Source organism: Pteropus alecto, unplaced genomic scaffold (assembly GCF_000325575.1).
Source record: "Pteropus alecto unplaced genomic scaffold, ASM32557v1 scaffold8, whole genome shotgun sequence".
NCBI classification, from domain to species: Eukaryota; Metazoa; Chordata; class Mammalia; order Chiroptera; family Pteropodidae; genus Pteropus; species Pteropus alecto.
In genome coordinates, this window is record NW_006494609.1 from 19,913,744 (window position 1) to 19,920,790 (window position 7,047).

Consider the following 7,047-nt stretch of genomic DNA (forward strand, 5'->3'; position numbering starts at 1 on the left):
AGGGACAAAGACGTGGGGGACATGGTATACAGAGACTCATGGGAAAAGCCTCTGCCTCGTTTTAAGTGGCCAAGAGTCACACTTAGTATCATGTCAATCATTTCATTGTTCCTCGATGGGTCTGATTTCAACTTTTCATTGCGATCTTGAGCACTAGTCATGACACTTGAGAATTATTGAGAACACAGCTCTGCCTTACGTCACAAAAGGGAGAGAAGGCCCTGATCTCAGCCTGTGTCTACACGGCTTAGTGAATGGACAGAGAAGTCCGCTTAGCCATTAAGTCTGATCCAAACTGGACAAAGAAAGTCACTCTCAGTCTTCCCTGTGGCTTCCCTGAGGATGCTAACTTTCTGGAGCGGTCTCCACTATGACCAGTCATTACTATAATTGTGATAACTGCTGCCACATCCTGGGCATGTACGTGTGTCGCATGCTGCGCTCACGATTCCCACTCGTTATCCGTCATCCTTTGGCATCTCCGTGTAACACGCATTTCTCTAACCATTCTGTAGACCTGAAAACTGGGGCCCGTAGAAACAGAAGAACTTTGTAGGATTTCAGCCCCAGCCTTGTTTGCCTCTCATGGTGGAGCTGGACCACACCACCCCGGTCGATCCGGGCAACCAGATAATTCCCATCTCTTCGTGGGGCCAGGCTGTATAGACCCCCTCCCTGCACATCAGGAGCTGCACATCTCGAAGGCTTTGTGCGCATGACCCAGTTTGTGCCTGGCTAACCAACAGATCTCCTGACGCTCGCAGTTGACAGAAAGGAAAGAACTCAAATAAGAATTTCAAGGAAATCGCTGATTTATTATTCATCGCGAAGGGTCTGACACGATGACTTTCTCATCCGACAGCCAGGACTTTTGATGACAATCAACAATTTAATTTCTTTCTAAATTTAGATTTTTTTTCCCTCTTCTGCAGCAAACACCAAAGCCAGCTAAAAATAGCCGAGTGGTGAACGTTAGAGGGGAGAATTTTACCGATTACAGCTTTTATTTTTTTTTTTTAATGTCAAAGTTAAAGTCAAAACAACATTAATCAGGAGGGGTTATCTATAATGAATCACCATTCAGCTCTGGAGGAAGGGGGGTGGCGGATATCTCTGCCAGCAGCTGAAGGAATGTTCTTTCAAAGAGCTACATTAGACTATAGGCTCCAAGAAAAAAGCTTGTGTATTTTCCACATTCAGCAGCATGAATCAAAACGCGTCGTCTCTGGTCTAACTTTCTTTTTTATTCTAAGGCAGCAGGGGTTGGGGTTTGTATGGGCTGTGATTTAAATGGTTAATTGAAAAGAAGCCATGGTGAGCTGTTTCTGGCGACAATATTAGTGGGACCATCTTATCTGAGTTTACAGAGTTATTTCCAATTTGTAAATGCCGTATGCATTTCTACGAGATAAAACACTTAAAAACCCCAGACCTGAATAAAGGAACCTTGCTGTTCTGGAGCCTTCCACAGCTGCCCCTTCTGTCTCCCCACTTCCCCCTGCTCTCTCTAATGCCCTCCCCGCCTCCTCTTTCCTGTCTCCGTTAGGAAGTCATTTCACTACCCAAAGCCTCAACTTCAGGCACATAAACTTAGTCATAGAGTCGTGGGATGGAGTGAAGACTTACCCCAAAGCCCCGTTGGACGGAGGGAAAAACGGAGGGCCAGAGAGGGCCAGTGATTCATCAAGGTCTCAGAATGAGAGAGAAACAGTGTTGAGGCCAGAATCTAGGTTTTTCTTTACCCCTTTAAGCCCAGTGTCCTTTGGGTGGCTTGGAAGTGCCAGAGGGGTGGCCTCTCTATGGAATCCAATATGAGGTGGTGACATGAGACCACACGTGTGACAGTTGAAACCATCAGTCCCACACAGTCTACCAGCTACATTAATGAGACTTTACTATTCCAGAAGATCCTTGCCCAGGAAGAAAATAGTTATAAATATCTTCATTATCAGAAACTTCCTGGAAAAGCCATATTAAAGAACATCACACTCCTCTACTGTTGAATCATAGTTTACGCCCATGACACTTCAGAGCCTTCCCCGTGCTGTGTCCGCCAATCCTGAACTGTGACATCGGGACCCGTTCTTCCCCCAGTCCTAACCAAAGTGCCGCATCGCGAGACCCGCCGTAAGCCAGGCTTCGAAACCTCGTAAATATCTTGATGCAGCTCCTTTTTCCTCCAACCTCTTTTAAGTCTCCGCTGAAAGGGATAATGTCAATGGACCAGCCATTGTCTGATCAGAGGGTTGTGCTCGGGGAGCCAGCGTCCAGTGCATGTGAGACGGGAGGGTACATGGGTGCAGGGGATGATGGAAAAAGTCTGGGTGATGAGCTACGGGAGTCACACCCCGATTCAGCAGAAAAGGAGAAAGCCTCCGTGCAGTGGGCAGAGAGGGAGCTGCACTCACCCCGGCGTCTCCACCAAGGGCAGGCAAGGAGCCTCTGAGAGCACGAGGAGTCTCTGACCTCCAGGGCTCCCAGCTCCGTGGGTGATTTGATGTTGGCTGGCACTGTGTGCCCCATACCATGAGGGGAGTTCGTGAGGTGCGATAGGGCAGACACAGATATGAAAGCTCAGCCCCTCCCTGTTGGTTGGAGAGACTCTGAGACAAGGTGACTTGACCTTGACAAGGATCACTCAAGCTGAAAGGCTGGACAAGCCCTGCCAGGGAGGTGGGCATGAGCATGGCACGGGGGCTCCAAATAGCCTGTTTCCAGGCCAAAGTGGTCGTGGTACAGGCTGAGCGCGAAGTTCTGGCTGGGTGACTTCGGGCAGGTGCCTTGACCTCGCACGTGCCAATTTCTTCCTCTGTGAAATGGGAAACATAATAAAGGACCCATTACAGCGGGTACAGTGCCTCACACACGTCACACACCCAAGAAAGGCTAGATCGCATGAGCCACTGTGACCCTCTGTGTTCTCCTCTGTCCGGTGGGGCTTAGGATCTAGTCTCCACTTTGTAAAAAAAACACATTTTTGTAGGAGTTTTGAGATGACCATAACAGGCTTGATTACAAAAACATCTCCGGCCACCATCTTCGTAGAAACTCAAGCGTGGATTTAGGACGGACCATGCTCTCTCTGCTCCTAACCTCCTGGCTAGAAATGATGCCTCTCTCCCCTTTCTGGACCCCTCTCCTTGTCTGTGAAGTGAGCTGGGGAGATGCGATGGCTCACGGAGGAGCAGGTGGATGCCACGCCACCCCTCCAGCCCTCACTTCTGCAGCCCGTCACCTACCTCATCTTCCAGGAACGTCACCTTTGCAAACTCATCTCCTGCCTGAGATACGAGGCATATCTCTGGCTTTGTTTCTCTATTATAATAGATGTAAATTAATGTTTTGCCTTTGTTTGCTGCGGTAATCATAGAGGCAAGTATATATTCCTAACAGCTATCTTATTTTCAATTTGCAAAGCGTACTGTGCTTAATCCCACGAGGAGGACTGTGGCTCAAGATATGAATTTTAAAAGATAATTAGCCCAGGGCAGGAGGTGCTCTCTGTGACAAGGAACGCACACCGGAGCCCGGTCAGAGGGGTCCTCCGGGGGACCCTGTTGGGTCACGGTCCTCACCTCCACCCATGGTTTATTACTTTTTTTTTTTCCCATCACCCCTGCCTTTGTGCAAACCAGCTGATTTCTTCATGAAAATTTAAATCATGTCTATACTAGAAGCTGGAATTCCTTTTTGGGGTTGTTATTTGAGAATTCCCACTCCTGCTTCCGACCGATATTTCTTTTTATGATCTTCGTGGCAGGTGACAATTTATTTTCTTTTTTCTTTTTACTATTTTTTTTTTCTATTTATTTTTCTTTTTACTGTAACAAAAAGAAAGTAGCAGATCCGTACTGGTTATTTGTAATGTTTAATGTCCGAGGCAGATAGAGTGACCATCTACTGGAAAACACCCCAGGAGGTTCCAGGTGAAAAAGACAAAAGTCCTGCCCGCCTCTGGTCGTGGACTGTCCTTAGAAGAGCATGGCCCCCAGCAGGAAACTTGTCCTGGAGAGAAGCGTGCAGTTGGCCAGACCGAGGACCCGTGCCCGCTTCGCCGCATCTCTGGGATTTTAGCCAATGGTGCAGTCCAGGCAGGGCTCTGCCTTTGTTTACCTGCTCGGCTTAACTCATGAGAGTGGAAGCTCTGTGTGCCTGGCGCTGGGGGTGGGGGTGAGGAAGGCAGCAGGCACAGTCGGCATCTCGGGGATGCACCCTGGCCCACGCTCCCAGACTCACAGAGGGCAGCGGATAAAAGGCACAGCAGAGGCTCTGTGGGTACCGTGTGCCGCGGGCACAAGAGGCAGAGCAGAGTCCTTCTCCTTGAGCGGGTCCAGGGCGCCTGCCTAGAAGAAATGCCACGTGAGCTGCTTTTGAGTAGGGAACTTACGTTTTAATCGGATCGGGTCACTTTTCCTTTGCTATAGTTCTCCCAGGCAAATGAAAACTGGCGGATGACAATAGCTCACATGTATGAAACCTCAACTCTACACCTGGAACTTGCCTCATCGTCATATATCCTAGATATCACCTCACTTAATGCCCAGAACCTGGAGTGGTTGTTTACCAATGAGGCCCCTGAGGCACAGAAAGGGTCAGAAGCATACCCAAGATTCTCAGGGAGAGAATCAAGATTCTCAGGGAGAGGGCAAGGTCAGAATTTGAACTCCAGCAGTCTCGCTGCCGAAGCCCTACTGTACCTGATAAGGAAGGGGGGTCCGGCGCCACATCGCCACCCTCACCCCGACAGGTGGCGGAGGAAGAAATGCGGTTCAAAGCTTCATCTAAGGAGCGAATTGCATCATAGGAGGGCTTCTGCTGAGACTTGAAATGCGTCGTTCACAGACCTGAGCACAAGTGTGATTTTTGCTTTAATTCAGATCAAGTTAGTAAAAAAAAAAAAATAGTCTTAATGCACTTTAAAGGCATTTTTTCCCCTTTCACACATAAGCTAGGGGACTTCCCTTCTAAGGAATGAAATGTCATTTAATTTTTAATTCTTAGAGCTCGTGAAATCCTGTGCTGCTGGGCAAGTGTGTGCTTTTGCGTGTGTGTTCATGTGTGTGTGTGTGCGCACGCACACACACACACACACACACTCACTCGTCCAGCAGCACAAGGCATATATGCCATATAATCACATCGTAGAGAGAGAGAAACAAACAGGTTTCAGACCAACTTCAGAAGGACTGAGCAGGTTTTAAAATTTGTCCTGACTTGTCCCTGGCATTTGACATATTGTCATGTGCCTGAAGATTTCCTCCTGGGTGTTTCTGAATTTTTGTATAATGTGGTTGCACAGGGTGCTTTGGATTCAAATGAGTGTAAAAATATCTATTACAAACTACTTACAGAAGCTCTCTAGAAGGAAGAGAAAGAACAATTCTAGAGGGTTCGGAAGCCTTTCTACCCTCTAGTGAGGTCCAGGAAGACTGGTGGCCTTGGAGGACACCTTTTCTCAAAACAAAAATGATGAGTTAAAGTTGAGACAATATCATAGGTAAAACTTGACCTGCGAATCAGAAGTCGGGAGCAGAATCCTGCTCTCTTATATTTAATTATTCTTTATCCTTTCAGGGAAAAACAACATTTAGACCCTGTGAGAGGATCCGCAGAACGCCACAGAAAAACCAGGTCATAAAATGAACAGTTAGCCTCCAATTGGTGAAATCCTGTCTTGGTGTGACAAAACACTGTGCCTCCATTAACGGATTATTTTTTTCTGGTGAATAACAAGGTCCCTGTAAGACAGGATGGAGGCTTCATTAATTATAGTCTGATACCAGAGAGTTCGGTTATCGGGTGTTCATTTCTTGTACTAGGTGTTAATTTTTCAAGCAACGTTGCTCCCTTGTATATCGTGGTGCTTGAAAGAGCGAGGGAACAGTTGATTAGATCTAAGCTCTTTGAGAAGGAGCTGTGTTTGTGGGACAGGTATGTGAAAGGGTGGAGCAGGCGCTGTGAAATAATTTCCAGCGATCTCTCCTTGAAAGTGCACTGAGCAGCCACCTCTGTTTGCTAATGTTTAATAAACTCTCTTTTCGTTTGATGGCACCTCCTTTCCTGTCACCCTCTCCACTTAGCCTGGGAAGCTTGGCTACCCAGAAAAGTTCGTTCAAAATACTTGTGAAAGGTCAGCGCTTGGACTAAACGCTGTCATCTGTGCCAAAGGGCCAGGTGCCCGCCCACCCACCCTCAGGGAAGGGTGCTGCGTGCCTCCTGGGAGATCTCTTTGGGATTCGTCTCCTGCACACCCACAACATGTATGAGCGAGCTCTGCAAGCCTGTGACTTTCCCCACCCATTTCATAGGCAGCCGAATGAAGATTAAGGCCACGTGTGGTCACAAAACCAGACCCATTTCCTGCCGCCCGTTCTTCCCTTCCCCCACCCCACATGGATTTTCACACGACGGCGATGAAAATAACAAAGAACTAAAGCTCTCACTGGGAAGACTCGCCTTCTGAAGGCCCCAAACCCCTGGGATAGCTGAGGATCCTGGAATTGCAGGTAGACATACCTGGTCAGGTGTCCATGGTGATGGAAACGCCACCTGAGTCCCGGACATATTATGAGTCACCTTGTCAAAAGTGTTCTCGGGAGAGTTCTGAGCACAGTGAAAATAGGCAGTAAGCATCACTACTGTTATTACTTGAAAGGATCCAAAGATCACTTCTTTGTCACTCTGCACTAGAATCCACTCCGCTTTTATCGCTGTTTTTACCATAAAAAGTGTTCTCGGCCTTCGAAAACATCTTTCGTTAACGCGCCTTGAAGTCGAATCATAGCAAAGCAAAGCAGTTGTTATTAACAGCTACACAAACACGAGATCACGAATAAACTCCTCCTACCCCTTTTCTTCCAGAAGGAGGCTGGTCGCCCAAATCCAGCCCCCGATTTTCTTTGTTTTCACCAACACACATGCTCAGTGAACAAGGCCAGAAGAAAGCGATCTATCAAAACTAAACTTTTCAACCAACGGGTTCTCAGCCTTTTGTTTTGATTTCCTCACCAATGGGGTGGGAGGAAAGAGGGTACTGAATATTTTAAA

General features: G+C 47.6%; 1 long non-coding RNA gene across 1 annotated transcript; it reads right to left on the bottom strand.

Moving 5' to 3' along the window:
- Positions 1 to 985: 985 nt before the first annotated feature.
- Positions 986 to 6,817, bottom strand: LOC102898149. The gene is made up of 3 exons (XR_439371.2): positions 6,517 to 6,817; positions 4,698 to 4,844; positions 986 to 2,809 (listed from the first exon to the last, which is right to left on the bottom strand). It is a non-coding gene; the product is annotated as an uncharacterized LOC102898149 (long non-coding RNA).
- Between the last annotated feature and the right edge of the window lie 230 nt (positions 6,818 to 7,047).